The sequence below is a fragment of the Mastomys coucha genome, unplaced genomic scaffold (assembly GCF_008632895.1).
Source record: "Mastomys coucha isolate ucsf_1 unplaced genomic scaffold, UCSF_Mcou_1 pScaffold14, whole genome shotgun sequence".
NCBI lineage: Eukaryota > Metazoa > Chordata > Mammalia > Rodentia > Muridae > Mastomys > Mastomys coucha.
In genome coordinates, this window is record NW_022196896.1 from 41,676,725 (window position 1) to 41,703,017 (window position 26,293).

General features: G+C 42.3%; 1 protein-coding gene across 7 annotated transcripts in view; it reads left to right on the plus strand.

Annotated features, from left to right (window-relative positions):
- The window catches only part of Sulf1 (sulfatase 1), a 168,234-nt gene continuing 141,941 nt past the window's right edge, over positions 1-26,293 (plus strand). For 3 of the 7 annotated variants that reach the window (XM_031366871.1, XM_031366870.1, XM_031366867.1), the window contains exon 1: positions 10-426. The gene's annotated coding sequence lies outside the window, so the exon portion shown is untranslated. Of the gene's footprint in view, positions 427-1,710; positions 1,808-26,293 lie in introns of all 7 variants that reach the window. The other 4 variants (XM_031366872.1, XM_031366868.1, XM_031366875.1 and 1 more) reach the window with 3 other exon arrangements.

Below are 26,293 nucleotides of genomic sequence, written 5' to 3' on the forward strand. Positions count from 1 at the left end.
AGTAACCACAACTGGCCACCAGAATAATTCATTCGCTCTACCTTCCCCGCCGCACCTCCCACTCCTCTTTTTGTAGCAGTCCTTTCTCTCCGAAAATCTCAGGTTACTTGGCTGGGGAGTTCTCCGACCTCCCCGTCCCTGCCCAGTCCTCCGCCTCCAATCCGTACGAGACTCTCAGCCCCAGCAATTGGATTGGGCAGCCTGTCTTGACACAGCACTGTGCTGAGTGCTTGAGGACGTGTTTCAACAGATGGTTGGGGTTAGTGTGTGTCATCACATTCGAGTGGGGATTAAGAGAAGGAAGGCTGCCTGCTGGAGCTGTGTGGTCTTCTCCAAGTGAGAGTGCAGGCAAATCCAAGTACTTGGCTTTGGGGAAGAGGAGGAGGAATTCATTTGCAGCAGCCACAAGAAACGCTGTATTTTCAGGTAAAGTAAAAGACACCAAATCAATTCTCTCTCTCTCTCTCTCTCTCTCTCTCTCTCTCTCTCTCTCTCTCTCTCTCTCTCTCTCTCTCTCTCTCTCTCTCTCTCTCTCTCTCTCTCTCTCTCTCTCCCTCTCTCCCTCTCTTTCTTCTTCTCCTCTCCCCTCCCTCTCTCTCTTCTCGCTTTCTCGCTCTCTCCCCTCTCTCTCGCCGCAGTAGTTTGGAATGTAATGCTAGCCCAGCACACTTGTCAAAGCCGGTCCTCGCTGTTCCATCAATGCCGCTATTGTACAGCTGACAGATAACAGTGCACATAGCTCTGGCTCGGCTGTCTTTGTAGCGCTAACGCTTCTCCTACGATGCTTTTGAAGGTGTAACGAAGAAACTGTCTTTGGGAGCCCGGGTACCTTGAGGTTCCCGTTGTAGGCGCAGAAGAGTAGATGCAGACGGCTCATCAAGGTTGGGCAAGGCCAAGAAAGCGTTTGTTTTAGCTCTCACCATTAAAGAGATCACTTTAAAGCTGTTGCGTTCTCCTCATAGGAAAAGATTCTTCTAAGGGTCTATGACCAACTGGCAGAGTCGGAAACGCCTTGTTAACTGAATTTGTGCGAGGTAGATTGGGTCGATTTGGGATGGAGCAAGAGTGGTTTTTAATCATTTTTGGAGACTAAGTCTGGGAACTCCTTAGAAGAAAAGATCTGGCTACGGTCGGTGCAGTCTTTGGGTCGGCTCTGAAACAGAAATACTTAAGAGCTGGAAGCAAAGCAAAGAGGGGAGGTAGGAGGAAATCGCTCTGTAACGCAGCCCAGTTGCTGTTGCAGGGGAGCAGATGGACGTAATTCACTGGTAGATCTGTGTGTGAGTTTTACAATCAGGAAAAAATAAGTAGCATATTTGCTATGGGTCATTGAAGTCGCTGCATTTATAGGCTTTAAACGGTGTTAATTAAATGTAAAGAGATGTTCAGCCCCAGCTAGAAACAAATAAACAAAAAGATTTTAATTACAAATTAGTCATTGGAAATTAATGGTCATCTGGGTGCTGAGCAACAGTAAGTGAGTTGTCATCTGATGTGTGGCTAACTGCTCTGCCAAAATCACCCACCAGGATTTAATTGAATGGAATATAACAAGGACATTACATGCAACATCTTATGTCGTTAAAAAAAAAAAAAAAGCAAGCCTTTCAAATTGGTGCCTTATTTTCTGAAGGACTAAAAAGGTATTTTTATTTTTCAAGTGTTTGAGCAAGATGGGTAAGTCAGGGTTACTTCTTTTACTGCATTCAGAGACTGAGAAACTATATACCTGCACTGTGAAAGAACCTGGCCCTAGAGGGATTGCGAATTCCGTAGAAGACTCCAACCTGGTCCTTACCCTTTGCAGGTGAGAGATTTTTGTACACAAAATGTATCTGGGCTGTTTGCAAGTAGGAGCTATGTAATAAGTAGAGTAATAGGATGAATGCCTGGGACTCTGTGATTTGACTTAAGGTCTCTAACATTTGGTTTCAGGTTTCAGCCTTATATTTTTGTAATCATAGAGCTGACTTCAAAAGCTCATCTTTTTTAAAAAAAAAAAAAAAAGTTAAGACAAAACCATTATCCCAGTACGGTGCTGAGATGTTTTTCAGAATGTCCTATGGCCAAGGTCTGAACATCTTCAGTGAAAAGCATTCTCCCACCAGTAATTCTGAGCATTATCTGAGTCCCAACATTACGTAACCAAAGTGAACTAGGACTTAGTTCATAAGCTGAAGCCATTTGGAATTCCATTCATTCCATGTTAGTTTTGCTGTGGAACTGAGGTTTCAGAGTAGGGAAGGAAGACTAATGTCTCCCTTCATATCAGGCACGGAGCAGGTTCAGAGCTTACTGGCCAGGCCATTTGGTACCATTGTAGCATTATTTCAGGACAACATAAAGCCCTGCAGTTGGGCTGGCTTTCACCCAAGGAGATGTCCCACGATGGTATTCTAACAAAGGCAAGAAGAAAGTTCTGCTTATGAATGGAAACCCCACATGGGCCCCATGAGCCTATGCCTGGAGACTGTTCACCAAGTTGGCTGGTCAGGAGGTATATAATATGGCAGACCCCTCTTCTCCCACCCCAAAGAATCACCAGTTCAAGGCAGCAAGGCACAAACAAGATCCTGAGTGTTGGAAGTAGTAAATTCACACCTTGAAGGCAGAAACTTCTGCTTCCGTCTTCCTAACAAAGCAATGTAAAGTAACTCAATGAACAGAAAGTGCGAACGTAAAAGATGGTGCCCACAGGGCAATCTCTGTCTCTCGTCATAATCTGGATCTACCCGGTCCAGCTGGCAAACATTGAGAGACTTATTTGTAGTGACTTTAACATCCCTCAGTGTGACATTTGGTCTCTTTATGACAACACTAGGCTACTAACACATGAAATTCCCATCAGTGTTCTAACTGCTGTAAGAGAGTTTGAACACACAGGGGTCCCTCTCAGGGAAAGAACCTGAGTGGGGCAAGGTTCTGTGTGTCCTGTAGCTGTGTCCTTCTACCTAGATTTGAATTAAGGTGACATTTCTGAGAGGTGGATAGAAAGCTTGATTCATAAAAGTTACAAAATTCACTTTTATGATGGGGGTTACTGAAATACATTTATTACAGTCTTGGCAGATTGAATGGGGACCTCTATCAAGACACTAAAGTCTATACTCTGTTTCCATCTGGGGAACTTAATGGGCCATCAGACAGATTGTTGTAACCATTTCTATTGTCATGTTCCAGCCAAGTGGCAAGTGTGACACTTTTCTTTTCCTAACTCCCTTTGCATAGAATAAGGTTTGGGATTTGAAACTTCTGCTCTTTTAGTCCTCAAAGGAGAATTTCCTATACTGAGTTGTGTATAGTGTTGGATGTCCCCAACTTTTACCTTGTGAATCAGGCCACCTAATGGGTGTAGTCAGGACATCTGGTTCTTTTTTTTTTTTTTTCTGCATGCAAAACTGCATAGTCAGAATGAACTCAAAGGGATTTCAACTTTGTAGTCTGCTCTAAATATTCATATTTTTGTCATTACTGACATTGGAACAAAGAGGCTCTTCTGTAAAATTAAGTATGAGGCCATATGATTAACTCACCTTTATGTAAGATCTATGAAAAAAAGTCAAAAGAAGGTATTTTGCAGGGAAAAAGAAATGCCTGAAAATGTTTCCTGTTTAAAAATATTTTCAATTCCATCTCAGTTCAATTGTGTGCCAGAAGGAAGAGAAGGGGAGGAAAGGAAAAAGCATGTGAACTCCCCTCTCAGCTTCTTCCCTCCACCCAGCGTTTCCCTCTTCCCTACAGCCAATCTGTCATCAAATCCTAAGAGTCCTCTCCTTTAATATATCTTCCACATCTGGCCTGCAGCTACCGCCCCAGTGCAATGATTCTCTTACATGTGGGCTGATGCAACAGTCTCCTGACCGGTCCTTTTTGTCTCCATTTCCCTCTGTTTGTGAATGTGCTGGAAATTGAGGCCTCAGGCACAGAAAACCATGTATTCTTCCACTGAGCTGCACCTTCCCATGCTGGCCCACTGATAGTTAGCGTCAGTTTTCCAGGTATATTCCCACCCATCCCACAGTAGCAAAAGTTTGCCCCCACTACAGTGACTAGGTCAGTGTCCACACCTTCTAAGCCTCCTCTTCCTAATCATTTGCAACCCTGTTGAGTGGGAAGTGAACTCATATCATGTACACTGTTCATCTGGGGACCTAGGAATGGAACCCAGGGCCGCTGTGTGCTAAGCGAGTATTCTCCGCTGAACTCTAAGGCCATGTGGTTCTTTCTGGTTCTATATTCATAAGCCTGTGTATGAAAAAGGTCATTTAATTCACCCCTCTCTACTTACTCATCTTTCAGAGTTTTAGCCTGATCTCCACATTCTCCGAAAGGCCTCCAACCACTCACACAGATGGGAGCCTTCCTCCTCTCAATACTGGTCCTGATCTAGTGAATTATATACATTGTACTATACATATACAATTGTAGCATGCATAATTGCTTTATTATATCCTGCTTTGGTGGTTTGCTTTTTTTTTTTTTTTTTTTTTTTTTTTTTTTTTTTTTTTTTTTTTTTGGTTTTTCGAGACAGGGTTTCTCTGTGTAGCCCTGGCTGTCCTGGAACTCACTCTGTAGATCAGGCTGGCCTCAAACTCAGAAATCTGCCTGCCTCTGCCTCCCAAGTGCTGGGATTAAAGGCGTGTACAACCAGCGGCCCGGCGGTGGTTTGTTTATTTTACCTTGTTGGCTCTTCGAGTAAGGTGGCAGAGATTAACCTGTTTTATATTCATCTCCACATAGTGTGCTCACCACCTCACTGAGACACTCAGACATGGAAGGCACTCTCTAGTAACCCCTTCGAAGCTATGAGCCAACTCTTAGTGCTTCCTCCTTATCTATCCATCACAAAAGAGGAGCAAGCATGAAACTCAATCGATTTTATTTTAAGAGCCCTTAGGGGAAGCATCACTTGTAATCAAAATGTGAAATTATTGTCCCAAGTCAAGATTGTTAGGTAAAAAATTTCCATTTATTTCAGCATCCATTGATGACTCTGACAGGAATTATACCTATGAATTGCCCCTCTATCATAGTTGGTGATATGGGATCACCAACTATGGCTGTAGATCTGGGTAGTCCAAGCCCATGTTCTCATGGAGAGATGATATTCCTTGCCTATGCAGCCTTGAACAGAGGAACAAACAATGGTTAGTTACATATCTGTAAGACGGATACAGGAGTACTTACCTTAGAATGTTGAGAATAAAACATCCCACAGCATATATCATAGCATATCTACTATTGGATGGTTAGCAACCATAGGAAGTGGACAAGTACACTCAAGGACCCACAGCGTAGGAATGAGTGGTCTCTTGTCACTTCATCATTCCTTCTATCTCAGCCTGTGCTCTATTCAGCATTTCCAAAAGCAGGGAAAATAGAGATGGGAGGGGTGGAAGGAGAAAGGTAGTTTGGGCCATGAGGGATTTGAAGTAACGGCATTGATGGATCTGTGAGGTCCACACTGAGCTAGTGATGCTACTTGGAGGAACAAGTCCTGAGTTCAGCACTAAGGATAATAAAGAGCAAGGGTAGCCAAAGTGGACCATTCTCCAAGATCCCTTCTCTTCCTTCTGGCATACAATCTAGGAAGATTAGGAGGGCTTAAGAAATGGTTCAGAAGTTAAGAGCACTGGCTGCTCTGTCAGAGGATCCAGGTTCAATGTCCTGTATCTATACAATGGCTCACACCATCTATAGCTCCAATTTTAGGGAATCTAGTGCTATATTCTGGCTTCCACAGGCATTCAGATGAGCAAGTGATTTACAAACATACAGGCAGACAACACACACACCCATGCACACACACACACTCATACACACACACACACACACACACACCAGACTAAATAAACAAAGGATTTAGGTCAGTCTTCCAGAAGTAATTGGTTAAAAAAAAAACAAAAACAATAACAAAAACAAAAAAAAAAAAAAAAAAAAAAAAAAAAAAAAAAAAAAAAAAAAAAAAAAAACATGCAGGCAAGAAAGAAAAGGGATCCTCACCTCTAAAATTTAACACAAAGGTAAATGCAGTCAGCCCGAGTCCCTCGCTTGTCCCAAACTCTGTATTTACCAGGGAAAATGGAATCTTCTGTTGGTACCTTTTTTTGGGAAGTACAACTGAGCAAGAAATTCTCTCACATAAGCTTTGTATTCCATGTAGCAAAATGTGCTTGTGGAAGGACACTGGTTCTTTGACACATTTTCAGGAGCCTGGAATGGTCGAAGGGTGGTCTTGTCACTCTGACCGCCTGGGCTGCCCCTGCAGAAGGCCAGGAGACAGGAAGAAAGTAAAAACATCACCCCCAACACATCCCAATAAAAACTAGATGCCCTGCCTCCGCAGACTCCTTCCCCTGCAGACTTGTCTCCAGAACTTTGAAAAAGAACTGACTTTTAATTGCCTGGCTCCATTTTCAGCTGTACCAGCCAAGCTATTCTACTTTGCCCTAAAAATATATGGCTCCTGTATTCCCAATTAATAATGTACTAACGTCTTATTAATTTATAAAAGGCTCTATTTTCAAAGTTAAAGCCTTGCCTGATTTGGTTTCCCTTGAGAAGATTTTATTGTGTAGCCCAGGCTGCCCCAAACCTCAGGATCTTCTTTCCACCTCTCAGGCTCTGGGATCACGGAGATATGGGATCACACTATCAACATCCACCATAATATCTTTTCTTGTTTCCATTTTTTGTTTGTTTTTAACAACACAAATGCCAAGATAGGAAACACTTTCTATGTCACTGAGGGGCAGAGCGACACAGCTCTGAAGTTGTTCAGACATTGATTCAGGGTGATGAGTCTTCATTGCCAAAGGTGGAGTCTCCCAAAATTGATCTGGAGATTCATGTTAAACAGATCCCAGCACAGGGTTACAGCTTAGAACCAGGAGGGATCCAGGAATGAAGACTGAACTGTCCTGAGGTGGCTCAGCAGGGAAAACCATTTGCCACACAAGCCTGGAAACCCTAGTTCAATTTCCAGAAGCCATGTGAAAATAGGAGAAAACCAATTCCCAAAGATTGTTCTGTGACAGCACACTCATGCACACTCAAGCACATGCACAATAATAATTAATATACTTAAAAGAAAGATTCTCCCTGAGCATAGCAGCCCTTGGGAGGATGAAGTGCTAAGACTACTTACTACAAGTTCAAAGGCTAGCCTATGCTACATAATGAGTTTTCTAAGGTTAAATGAACTCAGGAGCTTTAAGGAATTTTCTAAAAAGGAAGAATCGAAACCTTAGCACCTAATTACAGATAATTTGACGGCTCAGAGATAACTCTGAGTAAAAAGCTCTTCCTGCTCTTACAGAGGGCCTGGGTCCCAACACCCAGACAGTAGTTGCAGCTCTCTATAACTCCAGTTCCAGGGGAGTTAATGTCCTCTTCTGGCCTGTCTGGGCATTGCATGCACACACTAACTCTTATACTACACACAGAAATAAAAAGAATAAATCTCTTTTTTAAAGTATATATTTTGAAATCAGAGAAATCAGCCCTAATGTTTTTCTCTCCTTATGTGTACTTTTCTTTATTTGATTTCTCCTGTTTTAAGCTTTAACCAATTCTGAGGTTGCCATGGGCTCAGACTTTACCTAAAATACAAATTGTAATTGTGAAATCCTAGTTCTGCGGCTGCAATGAGCTGAACTCGTGGTTTTTGTTTGGTTTTGTTTGCTTGTTTGTTACTCTTCTTCTATATAGTATTTCCACTTCAGAAACTACAGAAAAGTCCACAAATAGAATGTTTCAAGAACTTGGGAAAATCTTTTATTTCTTTAATGAAAACCCTAATAGCATCCAGTCTATGTCTCTACCCATTTTTTCTGGTCAGTTATAACATCCCCTAAAAAGCAAAGTGGAACCTGAATGAGGGTTTCAGGTCTCCACTCACTCCCATGACAGAATGATCTAACCCAAGTAACGTCGCTTGCTGTTAATTCCGAGTACTGTCCTAAGGCTGAGCTTCAGAACAGTCACATGAGCCAGGGAAAGGATTGTTTGGATTCAGAGTGTGTCCTTATTGATGATACTTCACAAGGGTGAGCCTGTAGATATTACCCTCAAAATGCGTACCACAAATAGGGCTTAGCCCCCATCCACCTCTCCACAACATAACATGTTCCCTAAATTAGACTTCCTGCCCTGTACAGCGGCTCCTCCTTAACCTCCACCTGCCCTGTACAGCGGCTCCTCCTTAACCTCCACCTGCCCTGTACAGCGGCTCCTCCTTAACCTCCACCTGCCCTGTACAGCGGCTCCTCCTTAACCTCCACCTGCCCTGTACAGCGGCTCCTCCTTAACCTCCACCTGCCCTGTACAGCGGCTCCTCCTTAACCTCCACCTGCCCATAAGCAGTCGTCTAGTGAGCAGAAAGCACGTCCTGAAAGACAGATGTGCTGGGCGGCATCCAGGGATTTGAGAAAGGTCAGCTTTCATCTTACTGGATGCACATCCCAGAAGGAGAAGCCCCCACAAATCCTGTTCTGCATTTTCCTCCTGAGAGCTTCACACTAGTCAAACAAGGAAGGTGTTTGGAACATGACAGATAGTAAAGTTGAAGATATGTACTAACTTTTATTTGGCATACCCCAGGCTTCCCATGAATTACCAAGTCTTTTCTATTTCTGCGTTTAAGGATTTAGGAGTATGCTTACCATGAAACAGAGCAGAATCCACCTTCTAGCTGTGGCTTCCATGTTCTAACAAAGAATCATGCTTGGCCTCCTAAATAGAACAGGATCCTAAAAGGAGCACGAGCAAGAACCCAACACCTTGGCTGAGAACTTCCTGTGTTCATATGTGTATCTTGTGTGTGGAGAGATGTGCAGAATGACAAAGGAGACTCTGATCTCCCTGAAAGATTCACTGTGTGTGGAAGCATGCAGACACTCTCTCGCACACACATGTACACCACACACATACCTACACATATACACACTCACACACACATACACACGCACACACACATATACACACTCCATAGCAGTGCAGAGAATTTTGTGAGAAACTATCTGTTGTTAGTGCTAATTAAATAAAAGGGGTGTCAACAGATCCCCTGTTGAAGGAATTAGAACTTGAGGTTGGCTGAATATGGCCATATGCACATAGGTCAGAATGTGATTCAGGCCCAAGAGCTCTGTGCTGCCTTGTAGGGGACGATTTACCTTAACACTTGCCCTTCAGTACTTGCATTTGCCTATTTGTACCGTAAATGGAATCTCCATCCAAGTGAAGGGGAAGGAAGAGAGAAGGAGTGACCGAGAAAAGGAAGAGAGGACAGAGAAGAGGCAGTTATGCTGGCCCTGCTAGCACTCTGAATACATCTGAAATAAGTGTGTCAGGTCCTACTTAAACCACGCCAGACTGCAGACTCTTGACACATCAGGCAGAGATGCTGCTGTTGCCAGTTAAACCAAAGCCTTAAAAAGGAGAGACGGGTCAGTAGGCAAAGGCGATCTGCCTTCCGTCCTGGATCCCACATGGTGGAAGGAGACTCCCGCTCATGGAGCTTGTCCTCACCTTCTCCGGAGTGCTGTGACGTGTGTCTGCTCACATAAGCATAAGCACACACACTCAAAATAAAATTCATTTTAAAGGGGTTGCGGGAGATATGGCTTGGTGGTTAAGAGCACTTTCTGATCTTCAAGGGACTGGGGTTGGCTTTCCAGCACCCACAATTATCTCCAATTGCAGATCTATCAGATCCATTGCCTTTTCTGTCCTCTGTGGTACCAGACATGAACATGGTACATAACAGACATGCAATCAGGTGAAACTCCCATAACACATAAAACAATTAAAAATTTAAAAAGAATTGGGCAGGAGAGATGTCTCAGTGGTTAAGAGCACTGTCTGTTCTTCCAGGGGTCCTGAGTTCAATTCTCAGCAACCACATGGTGGCTCACAACCATCTGTGATGGGATTTGATGCCCTCTTCTGGTGTGTCTGAAGACAGTGACAGTGTTTTTCAGAGGTTATTATGTAGTAGAGGTTTGTTTTCATTCAAATCACATTTGGAATAACTCCATAATGCAAATATGGGTAAAATCTTCAAACACAGGCTGACGAGATGGCACAGCAATTGAGCACTCATGTATGCCCCCTGTACCCACCACACACACGCACATGCACATGCACACAAGTGCATTCTTATCTTGCAAAGGACCCAGGTTCAGCACCTACGTGGCAGTTTCCAACTGTTTCCAGCTCCAGATTCCAGAGGAGCCGATGCCCTTACTTAGCTTCCTCAGGCATTGCATGCATGTGGCCTGTTTACATCGTGCACACAAAACATTCATACATACAAAAATAAGTAAATATTTAAACTATGTGAATGTAAATGCAAACTGCCAAAATCTAACTCTGATCATTGATAGATGTGAAACAGGAATCCAACAAATGTTTACAGAACTAAGACATTTCCCCTTAGACTAAAAAGAATCGTTTCTAAGATTAGAAAGAGGGGCAAGGAGGAGAAGGAGGAAGGAAGGGAGAGGAGGGAGAGGAGATTATTGATTGGCTAATAAAATTCTGGTATTTCTAAGTTTGGGAAAATAATGACTTTTCAAGTCAGAACACCAAACTACTCTTCTTTCTTAGAATTCTCTTCTCTGAGCTAAGATAACGCTGGTGGAAATGAACGTAAAATTTAAAGATAGTCCAGAGGCAAAAGAGATAAAATATTTAAGTTGCTTTGGCTCATAAACCTTCAGATTTTACCAAGGAAGAGCTTGACTGATAGCCTCTTACAGAATGTATAAATGACAAGTATTACAAATGATATACACACTCACACACTCCTTTCTTCCCTACAAAACAAGTAGTTCTTTAAAAAATGTTAATTGGTACATGGTAATTGAACAAATTTGTGAAGTCAAGTGTGACATTTGACACATATTTACAATCTGCAGTGATCCAATCAAGGTAATTAACATACAGCATAGTTCTGAATTTTAAGATTTAGGAAAAGGTTACAGACTGGGCTGGAAGTTGCTTTGCACTCAAGCCTGGCCCTGAATTCTTTAGTCTCCCATTCTATCTCCTCAGAAGTCTTGCTTCCTCTTTCTATTCATTTTATTTCAGTCCTGTAATTGCCTTTTTAAGTCAGGGGAAGCATTCCTTAGGAGAGCACCAACCTAATGCAGTAGATGGATTCCAGGACTTAGCTACTGTTTTCTTAAAGGGGACAACTATGTTGGTCATTTCATCTTCTTGCGCTGTATCCTGGGGGCACTGTGACCAAAGGAACAAAGAGCTTGAACTAGCATGATTTGCAATCGAAATATATTTCTTTAAAAATGTATTTTATTTTTAAATTATGGGTGCACGTGTTTGTGTGCGGGCTTATGCAGACACACAAGTGTTTGCAGGTGCCCATGGATGACAGAAGATGGCACCAGATTCGCTAAGCTGGAGTTACAGGTGATTGTCAGCCATTAATGGTGCTCTGAACTGAAGGGTAGTTATCTGTAAGAGCAGTGTATGCTCTTAATTGCCAAGCCATTTCTCCAACCCATGAATTTCCTAATTTATGAAAGTGTATGGAAATAGCAGTGACCATGGAGGCGTGACAGCATTTTGGTTCCTCAAAAGAGACTTGGGTTCCAGTCAAGTTTTTAATGAAGACTTTGGCCTGGATCTATTATGTAAGTGAGTGCTCTGAATCAGCTACTTTGGTTTCTTTGGGAGAACCACCAGCTAGGGTCTCAGAACCTGTAGTCCATTTCTCACTCAGAGTTGCCTGGCATGAGAGCATGATTGACATGAACCAGTTTATATTTGAAAGCCATTAATGGCTGCCAACTGAACTGATGAGACTCCAGTACATGGGTGGAAGACCTAATACCCAAGCTCTGAAGTTAGATTGATAGGGATCACTTGGCTGGGCTGCAGAGCCTCAGGCCTCCTCCAGCACCCACCTAGCTCAAAGGGATGATGTCCTTAATGGAAGACTCTTTAGTGAGGTCAGGGAACAGGCGCTCCTATTCAGGAGCTTACATTGAAACGGGATCTGATGCAATTTAGGGTGGCCTCAACCTCACTGTATTGCCAAGGAAGATCTGAACTTGAGATCCTCCTGCCTCCATCCCAGAGATGCCAGGAGAACAAGTATACACTGCCTCATCCAATTCTCTGAATGGCTCAATTTCAAATTCCAATTCTGAGATGTGTTTCTGCAGGATAAGCATGTAGGCCTGTCTATTAGTGTCACAAAGGCCTCTTGAAATGGAAAAGTTCAGTGTTCTTAATAAAAGAAAAGAAGTAATGAAGTAGAATGAAAAATAATACCTATGAGGTCAAAACACATTTTGCCATGGACTCACTTTCTTGACACAAAAATAAAGACAGAAAGCAAAGAAAAAATAAACATGAAAATTTTCATGTTCGACTGAGGAGACAGCTCAGCTGTAAGTGTTTACTTTGCCAAGTATAAAGTTCAGCCCCCAGAATTCACATTTAATAATAATTAAAAAAAAAAAAAAGGTCAGGTGGCTGCATGTGCTTGTAAACCAGAGAGGTGAAAACAGGTATGTCCTTGGGGTTCATTGACTGGACCAACTAGCTCAGCTGACTTGCTGAGCTCCAGGCCAATAAGAGAACCTATCTTAAAAACCAAGGTGGGTGGTACCTGAGGAATGACACCCAAGATTATAATCTGGCCTTCACATGCATTTGTGCTCTCTCTCTCTCTCTCTCTCTCTCTCTCTCTCTCATGCGTGCACACACAGGTGAGTACAAGAAAGCATGTCTAATAACTGTTACTGTGATTAGCCATTTTGCTCCAAGAACATCTAATTAATATTCCAGTACCAGTCTGGTCTGGTCTACAACTGAATCAGGAGCAGAAGCGTGGGACTATAGGAATAGCCGGGACTATAGGAATAGCTGGGACTATAGGAATAGCCGGGACTATAGGAATAGCCGGGACTATAGGAATAGCCGGGACTATAGGAATATCTGGGACTATAGGAATAGCCGGGACTATAGGAATAGCCGGGACTATAGGAATAGCCGGGACTATAGGAATAGCCGGGACTATAGGAATAGCCGGGACTATAGGAATAGCTGAGACTATAGGAATACCCAGGACTATAGGAATAGCTGAACCTAGGCTAATTCTTAGAGTCATGTGAATTATATTTCACAGTGAACAAATAAAAAACTAACACACATTTTGTTGTTTCCTTGATAACTTGGCAAGACTTGAATGGAAATAAAAACAGTGTGATGATGGCTATAGGTACCACAAAGAAACAGAAGCAGGCAGTGCCATGGGAAGCAGCACAAACACTGGAACCCAGGTCCCAGCACTGGCTGTGGCCAATAGCGAGATTCAAAGCAGACTGATAAAGAACTTGTTTCTTTCCATTCTCCATCTAGATCAGTTACTCTTTTCTTTCATCGGCAAGCTCTTCTCTTTCCTTAAGTCTGAAGGAATAAACTGTTGAGCTGACACGGTGGTCTATGTCTGTAATCACTTGGGAGGCAGAAGCTGGAAAGTTCAAGGCTGCCTAGTCTACATAGTAAGTTCCAGGCCAGATCGGACCTATATGGTGAGACTGTTTCAAATCAAACAAAATAAAGATATCATTACAACTAACACAGTAGACAGATACAGGGACCAAAAAGTCTGCAGCTCTGTGTTTCTGAATTGAGTTCCACCCTCTCTAGTCTCCACTAACCTTGCACACCTACCTCTGTGGGATGGGTCTATTCTTTCATGTCTTCTACTTGAGAACAGCTCCTTAGTAGTTTTTACAGCTTCCACTGATGGACATCCACACCCTTTTCACATCACATCCTCCCTCCATGTACTTTTATGCTCTTAACTAAACTGGTCTCAGGCATCCTGAGCTTACACCTTACCTCTGTTATAAACTACTTGTTCACACAGCATTCTGTGCTGAGCCTAACTCCCATAATGCTTCCACAGACCAAAACTAGCCCATCTTGGTTTGAAAAGAAAGATTCCTACACCCCTACCCCAATGCCCATCCCCATACCTGAATGGAACTTTCTTTCCCAAACCCTTCCAGACATCTATAATCTCCTTTTCTGTGTGTCCACTTAAAATTTTGTCATCATTTTAGCCCTTAGGTATGCACAAATTTGCATTCTTGCCCTTCCTCATAGATTTTGCTTCCTAATTCCTTGGGTTATTAGACTCAAAAAGGCAGAGATTGAGGTTTAAGCCTGTTCTGTTAAGCATGGTTTGGATATCGTATAACCTTCTATGCTGCAGATCCTCATTACAGTCGCAGAGTGGGCAAAGATAACTGGGCTAGAAATTGTACTTTGGTCATTAAGAATTTCAGGACGCTAATCAGCATAAATGCACTGCTACCCCGGGCACTTCTGACAACACGAAAGACACTCTCACAGACACTGATTGTCTGGCTTGAACATTTTTCCATCTTCTGCCCACATCACTCTCCAGGGCAGCTTTAGAGCCAGCTGGATTCCAGCCAGAAACAGATTCAGAGAGACAATAGGCCAACCCTGATCCCCATCTTTCTTGATTAGATGTGAAATTGTATAGCTGGGTGTCTTTCCCATGCCAGCCACTCAGAGCTCTATGTTGTCAATTAATTTCTCCTGAGAGTTGAACGCAGGAGGTTGTGACAGTTGTGGGTTTGGGGACCTGTAAAATTAAAGCCAGACCAGATTGTTTGGGAAGGTGATAAAGGAGAGACCGAGCTGTCTGCTGCTCAGCACAACTGGACATACCATAAACTCCATGGAGAATCTCTCTCTCTCTCTCTCTTTCTCTCTCTCTCTCTCTCTCTCTCTCTCTCTCTCTCTCTCTCTCTCTCTCTCTCTCTCTCTCTCTCTCTCTCTCTCTCTCTCTCCTCTCTCTCTCTCTCCCTCACCAAAAATGTGGCTTGTTATTTGTCTAGGCAAGGATACCTTTGTTAAGACAATGGGTAAGCACATGAGAAGATATAACTGATACATTTTGTAAAGACAGTGAATCTTGTGTGTTGATTTATCTCAAACAATACTGAAATAGAGAATGTTAGAAGAACAAATATCTTGGAGAACATCTAAGGAGATTTTAGATCTAAAGAGGGATGAGGTAAACTTGTGGAGAGAAGTGCCAGAAATCAGAGAATCTTTCCTTCCATTTTGTTTGCTTGGTTGGTTGGTTGGTTGGTTGGTTGGTTGGTTGGTTGGTTTTGTTTTCCCATGACAGGGTTTCTGTATGTAGCCCTGGCTGTCCTGGAACTCACTCTGTAGACCAGGCTGGCCTCAAATTCAGAGATCTGCCTGCCTCTGCCTCCCAAGTGCTGGGATTAAGGGTGTACACTCTTCCTTCTTGTAATGAGATCAAACCAAGGGCCTTGCATGTTAGGCAAGCATTCTGTCGCAGTTGCATCCCTAGTTTCCAGAGGGTTTCTACCGGAGAGAATTCCACAATGCAGGTTTTATATTGGGGCTGGAGAGGTGCCTCAGCGATGAAGGGCCCTGGCTGTCCTTGCAGAGGACGGAGCTCCAGCTCACAATTTACTGCGACTCCAGTCCCAGGGTGATCCTCTTTTGGCTCTCCTGGGCACTGTGGTACACACACTTACTCACGCATAGGACAAAAGAAAAAAAATGTTTAAAAAGTCCAAATATCCTGATTACCACCGGGACTGACGTGAGTTCGTGTTCAGCTTCATGTTAAGACCCAAGGGCATGAGATTCATTTCTTCCTCAACCATGGACTCTCTTGCTATGTTCCCAAGTGAAAAACTGAACATCACAAAGAATTATAGGGAAAATATATTTTTTGGGTGTATTTATGTTGACAATTTATTCCAAAACAAACGAGTAGCGCTGCCGCTCTGGAGAGCGTGCGCCTCTGTGCTGAAGAACTTTGCTCTTCCGTGCATCTGTTTGGTGGGGTTTGTTCTTACGATACTTCCTTTGGAGACAGTCTGGCTACGAAGCCTAGGCTAGACCCAAACTTGCTAGAGTGTGCCTATCTCCTGGCCACTTCTGAAGTGTTCAGACAGCAGGGGTGCACCCCCATACTCTTTAGAATGGCATTTTTAAAAATACCCACTAAATGTTATTCATCACTCCTTCTAAATGTCTTCGTTGAGCTAAGCCATGGGGAATTGGCTGTATTTGAGGAAACAGGAAGAGCTGCCACTGCTGAGCGCCTGAAAGGCAAAGTGGAGAGAGCGCAGCATTTCCCTGATCCTGAGGTTGTGGGCTGGAGCCTCAGTGTGGGAACCCAGAACTGTTGGTGGGGTAATGAAGAGTCATTACAAAGACCTCCCATAAGAAAGGGAGTGAGCTCTCCCTACCCATACAACTCATGACTCCTCGCTCGGTACAATAGTACCGAGTGTGAGCAGCTGAACTGTCACTCAGCAGTAAAATGTCATTTGGAAGATTTCTTCAAGTAATAGAGCTTTACCAAAAGAAATGGGAGACTAAACTCTGTACTACATTTAAATTCAGGAGTGTAGGTACAATTATGTACCCACATAAATTATGTTTAAAACTATCTGTATGCAAAGAAAATAAAATTAAAATTGGTTAAGAAAAGAATATCATACTCCTTACTTCACATTTCTCATTTTGCACCATAAGAAAACAACTTAATAATCTGAAATTAAAAAGATTTCTTGTCAAGCTGGGCGGTGGTGGTGCACGCCTTTAATCCCAGCACTTGGGAGGCAGAGGCAGGCGGATTTCTGAGTTCGAGGCCAGCCTGGTCTACAGAGTGAGTTCCAGGACAGCCAGGGCTATACAGAGAAACCCTGTCTTGAAAAACCAAAAAAGAAAAAAGGAAAGGAAAGGGAAGGAAAGGAAAGGAAAGGAAAGGAAAGGAAAGGAAAAGAGAAAATAAGAAAAAATAAAATAATAAAATAAAATGTACATTTTTATTTTTTAAAAAATTATATTTATATACTTATTTGGAAGGAGGCATATAATACATATCACAGCACACATGTGTAGGTCAGAAGACAACTTTTGGGAGTTGGTTCTCTCCCGCCACCATATCAGTTTCAAGGATCAAAATCAGATTGAGGGTTAGTGGCCAGTGCTTTAACACATGAGTCATCTCTCTGGCCCCAAGTATACATTGTTAAATTTCATATAATACCTGACACCTGAAACTTTGTAAAGCACTTCTAAGCATTTTATTTGTGTTTTGCAACCTTATGGAGAATATTACATAATTAAATTCATGCCCATTTTTAAGGATAGGAAACTTTCATAGATAGTACACACCAAAATGTTAATATCTAGCCAACAAGACCATAATCTCTGAAGATTATTTTCAATATTTTAAAGAGAAGGAACATAGTTTTTCTTCTTATGTTTCTAGTCCCTTCAATACACACACACACACACACAGAGAGAGAGAGAGAGAGAGAGAGAGATACAGAGACAGAGACAGACAGAGACAGACAGAGACCCTACTCTGACACAATGGTTCAGCTTAATGATTAACTCCACAGTCATGCTGCTGAAGGAATACCCATACACCCACCTTATATTTCAATTTTCAGTAGAGTATTCAATGAATTTCCTAAGAAATCCTAAGAAATTGCTATTTATTATAAAATTGACTTTGCTTTGGTGGTTTTGCCTAACTAGAGACTGACGTAAGTGTCCCAAGATTGTTCCACTTGTCTAGGTGATGATGTTTGATGGGCTACATGGATCAAATGCATCTTCAATTAATGGTACTTTTAATTTTCAACATCCTGATCAGGCTGAAACCCCACCATAGGTTGAGGGATACATGTACCTGAGAATGATCTTTATAAAGCCAATTAGGACAATTTATCAACCACAGATTCATCTGAGTAATTGATTTCTTGTTGTCTTATCATTTTCTATTAAATTTGCAACTCTTTTTAGCTTTGTAGGTTTTGGTAAAGAAATGCAAACATGAGAAAGTTAATTAATTGCACACACAGTAGAGCTGAAGAGCCATAGTGTGAAGGGTACAAATTGATTTCACTTGCTTTTCTGTAATCCATTTATATAAACTGAAAAGTTAAGTTCCACTTAAATGTCTTTACAAACCAGGGTCACACCACCTTCCAGTCAGTCACAAATACTAGTGCCACTGGTCAAGGACAATTCATAATTTAATTTTGTACTTTTTTTTGAGCTGAGAATCTCTTTATGTAGTCTAGAACTAAATCAGGCTGATGCAATCCTGCCTCTGCTTCTGCCTCTGCCTCATACATTATGTAATATTGTGTATTTTTGGTAAAACATTAAAATTAAGTCATGCATTATGTAATATTTTTATTCTTGGGTAAAACACATTAAAATATTAATATTTAGTAATTTAGTACCATGATGTGTACAGATGGCTTCCCATGCACTTAGAAGAAGAGATATATTTTCCCTTTCTCAGCTCTCCTCTCTCTCTCTTTGGTTTCTCCCCAACTTCTGTGTAAGAAGTTGAGCTATAGAGTTTGAGCGCTCCAGCAATGCTAGACACATATTCATCAAAGCAGGGTGGGGGTAACAGAAAATTAGATATTACATTTTCTCCATTTCCCTGAATAGTACCTTTATTCATTTATTTATTGAAAGTGTTATTACATGTATTACATGTATTCATTTGTACATGCCATTACCGATATATGGAGGTCAGAGGACAACTTTAAGGAATTTGTTCTCTCCTTCTACCACATGCATCCTAGGGATCAAACTTAGGTCACCAGGCTTGGCAGCAAGAACCTTACCCACTGAGCCATCTCAGTGAACCTTGTATGTGTGTACAGACATCATATACATATACATTTAAATGTATTTTTGCTATGCTAAGGATTGAACCCAGGCTCCCAATGCTGAGCAGGAGTCCTGCCCTAGGTGTTCTCTTTACTTAAGCCTAGATGAGAGTTTAATCAATTTCTTTTCCTTATATTTATTAATTTTTTTAACCCTGACAAATTCTATTCAAGTTTGTAAGAATATATGTGTGTACACATATATGTATATGTGTATATATATATATATATATATATGTACATATATATATATGTACACACATATATATATGGGTTGAACAATCTTATATGAATCCACAACAGTCCCTGGCCCACTCTAAATTTTCAATAATTGCTTGTTTAATGAATGGATGATGTTTAGCGTTCTCTATTAAAAAGCTTTTAAGACATTATGGTCTAAATACTTAAACACAAGACCTAAAATTTAAGTTGGCTCAACTCACCAAAACTCAACTTTATAGCAAAGCACAGTCTTGAAGCCAGAAAGAGAGAGAGAGAGAGAGAGAGAGAGAGAGAGAGAGAGAGAGAGAGAGAAGAGAGAAGAGAGAGAGAACAAATTATATTTTTGAATGAGAGAGAGAGAACACATTATTCTTTTAAATGCTTGTCAGCCCTTGTCCAGCTGACCTGCCCTCCTGTTAGTTCGACAGATGTGGCCTTTGCCTGGATCACTTTGTTTAGATTATGGTCACTTGTCTGAATGACAAAAGGAAAATGGGGAAAAGAGGTTCAGGAGCATGGTTGTTTAGATTTCATGATTTTTTTCTTCCTTTTGCTCTAAGCAGTTAAATAAAGAATTCAAAACTTTGGCAAAGGCCCAAGCAGAAGCACAGATATTTGTAGGAGATGCAGGTTCTTTCCCACCAAGCAATGACTCACGGAAGGACTGTGATGGCAAACATCTTCTTACCTTGCCTCCTCTTCATTTTCTTTTCTCTTCCTCCTCTTCCTCTTCCCCCTCTTCCTCCTCTTCCTCCTCCTCCTCCAACACAACCACCTCTTCCTCCTTCTTTCTTAAAAAATAAAACAAAAAACTAGGGTCTCACTATGCAGCACAGGCTGGCCAGGAATTTGCTATGTAGACCAGGCTGTCTTGATGTCACAGATCTGCCTTCCTCTGTCTCCCAGATGCTATACTCGCCAGCCCACACCCTTTGAAGGCACACTTACAGTGGCCCCCTTTGTGGTGTCTCTTCACTCTGAACTTTCACATGCCAATCATCCAGATACTGGGTTTTTTTTCTTTTTTTTTTTTTTGCCCGAATAAGATAGATGAGCACAGAGGCCCATGTTCACGCAGCTCCACTTGCTTCTGAAAAGCCGCCATTGCTTTAGTCCAGAGACACCTGACTTTACTGCCATGTGAAGGAATTGTGGGTAAAATGTGCTTCGCCTGGAGTCAGGCAACCTTGCTCAGGTTACTCAGCTTAGCCTTGCCTGCCTGTCATCACTTCCCTTCCTGCTCTTTCTACTTGTCCCTGGCTCAAGTCTTAGCCTCTGCTTCATAACCATAGTTCTCAGCCCCAGGCAAGGGGCTCACAGGATCTGCCTACTGAGGCCTTTTCTCTCTGTTTCTCAGCACGCCCTTATCAGTAGCTCTCAGTCTGCAACCTCTGTAGTGGATGACACTCTGTGTCCCATCTCTTACAACCTCTGCTTCCACTTTGGCCTCCCCGCCCCAGCACCTGATCCTTGGCATGCAAGGCACCACATTAGCGTCTGTGCCTCCACTTGCATACACAGAGACCAGGTGACAAACTTGGTTTAGTTTGTGCTCAATGTCTTCTGCCTCTCTGACAGTCTACCCTCCCCCTAGTGTACCTAGGCTTAGATCTTAAAATTCTAACATAAAACATGGAATTGGTAGCTTAGGAGATAGTTCAGTCAGGAAAGTATTTGAGACCTTGAATGCAAAACCCAGAATCCATATAACATTGAATGTGCTTTTAATCCTATGGCTGGAGTGGTAGAGACCGATAAATCCCAGAGGCTGGATAGCAGGCTAGGCCAGTAAGAGACACTGTTTCAAAAATCCAGGCAGAAGGCATCTGAGGTATGTCAGAGGATGTTAATCTCTGACATCTACATGCATGTGCATACAAACACACATATATACTCACATGAACATTTTCACTTCCATGAACATCAAGGGACTGTTTATTCCTTGGTCTAAAGTCAGAAAAACATTGAGGTTATTATCCATCTCCATCTCTTTAACAAGATTCTTACTGGCTTTGTATATACATACATACATACATACATACATGCATGCATACATACACACATACATACGTATGTATGTATCATGATTGTGTTTGGGGTTATCAAGGAGTGGACAAGGTTCAACTCGTGCTGAGCCTGTGCTCTGTCATAGAGCTATACCATCAACCAATACCTTTCTGTGTGTATGGCTACCGGGATTGCCTCTCAGCCAATGCTCCATGGAAAGAGAATGTGTTTCCCATTCCCTAAAAAAGATAGCATTGAGCAAGTTCTTATAAGACACTCAGACTGTAAAATTTCCCGAGCAGCTTCTAAACAGTAAAGTGTAGTCATCAATTCCATGGAGGCAGTTCACATTTTCCAACAATTTACACTTGTTTTCCAGAGTAGTTATGCTTCCCAGACAGCTATGATGCTTCTTCTGCGCTTTCCTAGGTTTTCTGGGTAAATAGGTTTAAAAAAAGAGTTTGCTGTGAAACTTTGGAGGAAGAGACTAGTGAGATTCTGGTAAAAACTTGTTAGCTGTCGTCCCGATGGGAGGCGCTCTTGCAGGACACAGATCTTCCTGCACATTGTTGTGCAGTAGCTGGCTCTAAAGCAGCACTGGTCCTTTAAAGGCAATCCTGAGAGGACTAGAGTTGTGTACAGTGAATACTCCAGACGGTTTAGAGTCAGGGCCTTCCAAGGACATCGTTCTAAGATGTCCCACTGCTGCTCTGAGTAGGCGAGCTGTCTGCCTGCTCACTCAGCATATCCTCTTGAGTTCAGTGTCCTCCTGACATCATTTCGAGTTCCTAGTAGACACAACTGAGTTTATCCAGTAAATGTGGTACATTTTCCTCCTCTAGAATGCCAGTTCTTTACCTCATTCTCCTGCAGCTCATGCTAACTTACAACCAACTTGAATTTACATGTCTTTAGGAAGCTATCAGAAGCCAATTTACTTGGTTAATTCACATCAGTCTAAATAATTTCTCCTGACAGATTACTTCCGTTCTAAGCCCCAAGTACATTTTAATCCTAGGCAGGTTATTGCTGAGGATAAATGATGTTGCATTCTCATAAAGATGCCGATCATTAAAGATATTAACACGCATTCTTTCCCCTTGGGTGGGAGGGAGCTGTCGTTTTAGCAATGTTGGGCGCCAGCCTTCCTATTGTCAAGGCAGCAAAGGATGAGAAAATCAATTTACTCTTTAGAATTAGTCAAGCGAGGAAGCTCTGAAGTGAGGGGGTGGGCAGGGTCTCGTCTGGCTTCAGGAATAACATAAAAGCTCAGTGTATATGTCGATAAAGTGTTATGAGATTTCACAAGAGCTATCCCTACCCACTTAGTAGAGGTTTGTTGAGCAACAGATAGTGCTTAAATGAGTCTTTGTTCTAATATTGTATGTTTATATAAGACACAGCACCAGAAGGACAAGGGGGTATGCTGAAGGCAGAGCCTCAGTGTTGAGAGGTCTGAACATATCTATTTATTTTGTACAACAGAATCCAAGTAAACTTTGTTGTTGAGGTTTCCTTTTTTGAGACAGACTGGCTATGTGTCGCCCCAGTTGGCCTTGAACTAATTATGTATAATGAGAGAGAGGGAAAAGAGATGCACATTGCTATTGCATATTCTGTCTCACTAGAGGGGGCCTAGACTTAACTCCATACGTCCATAATTTGAAAGCAGAAAGGGCACTATTTAGGAAGAAGACAGATACCATCTGGAGCAGGGGGCAGCATATGGGACAATGACAGGGGATAAATACAAGCAAAATAGAACGACAGGAAGATACCACAAAGAAATCCAGGATATACCTTTAATCCCAGCATTTGGGAGGCAGAGGCAGAGTGATCTCTTGAGTTTGAGACCAACCTGGTCTATAGAGTGAACTCCAGGACAGCCAGGGTTGCAAACAGAAATTTTGTCTTAGAACAACCCCCCACTACACCCTCCAAAAAAGACAAAAAACAAAACAAAACAGTATTTCATATGCTTACTAAAACTAAACGAGTTCAGTTAAAACATAAAAACAAGATTTAAAAAAGAACTCATTACTTAGCCTTGCCTACCCAATTCTGCAATCCTCCTGCCAACATTCCCGGAGTATCCCATGTCCAGATGCAGATGGGCTCTGCACAGACACCTTTCCATGGCAAGAAAATATTGTACATGCAGCTCAGAGGACATTTTACATTTTTTTTTGTAGACTGAGATGTAGAGGGAGGCACGTTAGGGCTCCTCCTAACCCTCCGAGTGACCTGTGTCCTGCAATGGCTTGCAGTTTCCCTTTCTCCACCCAAAAACGGAAGATTAGGTCGTTGTTGAAGAATGACAAGCATTTCATATTTGGAAATGACTAAATAATAAAGTGCCTGGATTCTATAGAAATACAAGGAGAGAAGATTAATTTCAAACCAAAGTCTAGTACAAACATGACCTTTCCATTGTAAATCTCATGGAGAGGAAAGAAATTACATCAGAAGGTTTGTTTCTAGGGCTGAGAATTCGGAAATGTATTAATAATAGGATGTCCCAGATTTAAAAAAAAAACTGTTTATTATACTCTGCCATCTATGGAAATGAGAAAAATTCCTTCTGCTCCTTTTTCTTGGAAGAATGTAGTTAGTGGATTTAAACAACAGCCATGAAAGGGTCATCTTTTTATCCTTTGCCTCCAGGCAGCTAAAGCTTGCCCAGAGAAAGGGAACATGCTACTGACCTCACAGACCTCTAGGTGAGCAAAATACAAATTAAAAACAGCAGATGGCAAAGCTCAGGGGTGTAGAAATTAATAAAGGTTAGGTCTGCTTGACATTATTTGAGCTAAAATTTATTTCTACTTGCAAATAGCATGATGCTTAGCAAAAGTCTAAAGATGGCCTGTTTGGCAATAGGTCTGTGTAATAAATTCCTTTTAGTATTAGTATTAATGTCTGATCATTGTTTTCTTCTTTTAGTTCCACCCTAGAGCTCTGGGGACATTAAAGCTCACAGCACTGGAGGCTGAGCAGTGAAGATCCACTTGGTCACGTACTCACTGCCTGGGGGAGTAGGCTCAAGGCCATATGCACTCTGGGACTAGGACCACAGTGAACCACAGAACTGGGGGAGGCTAGCTTTTTGTAGCTGGGATGGAGTGTCTGTGTCTAGCTGGAGAGGGCTTGTAGGGAAGAATAGGATTGGCTCCTTTGACAAATTCCATGGCAGGACTGAGCTGCAGCGCAGGAAGCTGAGTTAAGTTGATGACTGGATGAGACATGCTGATCTGATTGACAGGGGGCCAAGCCAAGTGGAGAGTTTTTCCTACTAGCTGGGCTGCAAATTTGGGAAAAACAGAGGAACTTGTGGGTTTGGGTCTTAGATGGTTCAATGAGGCCCCAAGATATCATGCCTAGTCACCTATACCAGTAATACCATCTGGAATGATGCCCAGCATGGACAGAAGTCTGTGGAACCGTGATCCATAATGAATCTTCCCTCTGTAATAGTTGTTTCCCTCAGAGACTGTGTTCTACAGATGAAGAATGGGTTACCATGGCCAGACTTGGTTTTCCCATTGGTAAAACAAAGATTAAAATGTATAAATGTTTTTCAGGATCCTGGTAGGTTAATAATGCTCATTAGGGTACTGGGTTGGTAGCCCTTTCACAGAACCTGGATTTTATCCCCAGCACCCATATGGTGGCTCACAACCATCAGTCCCGGAGGATCCAATGCCCTCTTCTGCCTTCTAAGCCCACTGCACACATGTGGTGCACAGACATACATGCAGGCACAACATCTATACATACAAAATGATCAAACAATAATAAGAACATTTTTGTAAAGGGTGCTCATTAGGGCTGTGGCTATAGAGAGGAAGGTCCCCAGCCTCTCTATCTAAATATAAAGCAGAAGTGCATGAGCATATCTAGTCCTAGGGCCTAAACCCCCAAACTTGTAACTCGACTCGAGGCTAAAATTCTTTAGAACCTGAATTGGTTTTGATTGTTCCAAATTAGAGGAGGCAGGAAAATTCTTCTAATTCACTGAACACTCTGTATGCATTGGAGAGTGTGTACTGTGTAGAAACAGCTCAAGGCTCTTAGATGACAGGATGAATGTTCCAGCCACCAGACGTGGAATTTAAAGCATGTTGCTCTGGTCAAAGAACACCAGAGGAAATGTCACCTAGAACATGTTAATAAAACGCCTCAAGAAGATTGTGTTGTCCCCATGTGGTAACCAGAGCACAGTTGCTTGTTTTCATAAAGTGTTAGTGCTGAAAACACCACTTTCAGGGGACTTATGTTATGTGTGGGGGTAAGGTGTTGCGGAGGTCAGAGGGCAGCTTGCTGGAGTCATTTCTCTCCTTCTACAAAGTGGGTTCCTGAGATCAAACTCAGGTTGCCAGGTTTAGTGGAAAGCACTTTTACCAACTGAGTCATCTCACTGGCCCATAGGCTGTCCTTACAGGACTCCCTTTGTGGGCAGCAAGGAGGGGCTTGCACAGGGGTTAGCCAGCCTGCATCTCTGCAGACGTATTTCTGAAAAAAGACCACCCAAACTTAACATTCCATAAAGGCTATGCCTCTGTTTTTGCCAGTTCAAGGATGGATCCCAAGGTCTCGAGCATGCTAGCAAGCATGCTATCTAAGCTCTCCCTTTTAAACTTACATTCTCAATCATTCAAATGTGGGAGGGCTACCATCAACCCTTATGAGTCTATTACATACATACCTACGACAACCAACTTGTGGGTAGGCTCTTCTGTAACTCGGAAGACACAGGTGAGATTCAGTCAACCGGTAAGATAATTCAATGCCATCCAGACTGTGGAGCATACCTTTAATTCTAGCAATGGGGAGGCAGAGGCACAGGAAAGTAGATCTCTGTGAGTTCCAGGACAGCCCTGGCTACAAAGTGAGGCCTTATCTCAAATGAATGCAGTAAACTCACTAAGCTACTGTGGCTCTGATCCGACAAGGAGGGGGCTCTGGGAAAAGTAATGGAGAAGAGTAGCAAGATGCATTGTAGACACTAAGACATGAGAGAAACTGGGGTGAGCTTTGCAGGGGAGCAGAGATTTGAAATGAGGAGTCCGAATGTGGGTGTAAGGTCTTAAACACAAGGACTATTAAATCCACCTGTTGAGAGTGATTCATTTTCCAAGATGCTACCTGGTAGGTGATACTGGAGGGCAGTGCCAGAAGTGAGAAACTACTGTGCAAACAAAAACTGTGGGCTTTAAGTGCCAGGATAGGAGTCTTCACACCAAGAGGGAATGCTAAGGGCAGGCAAGGATAGTAATAATCTTAAAGAAACTAAGAGATGAGGA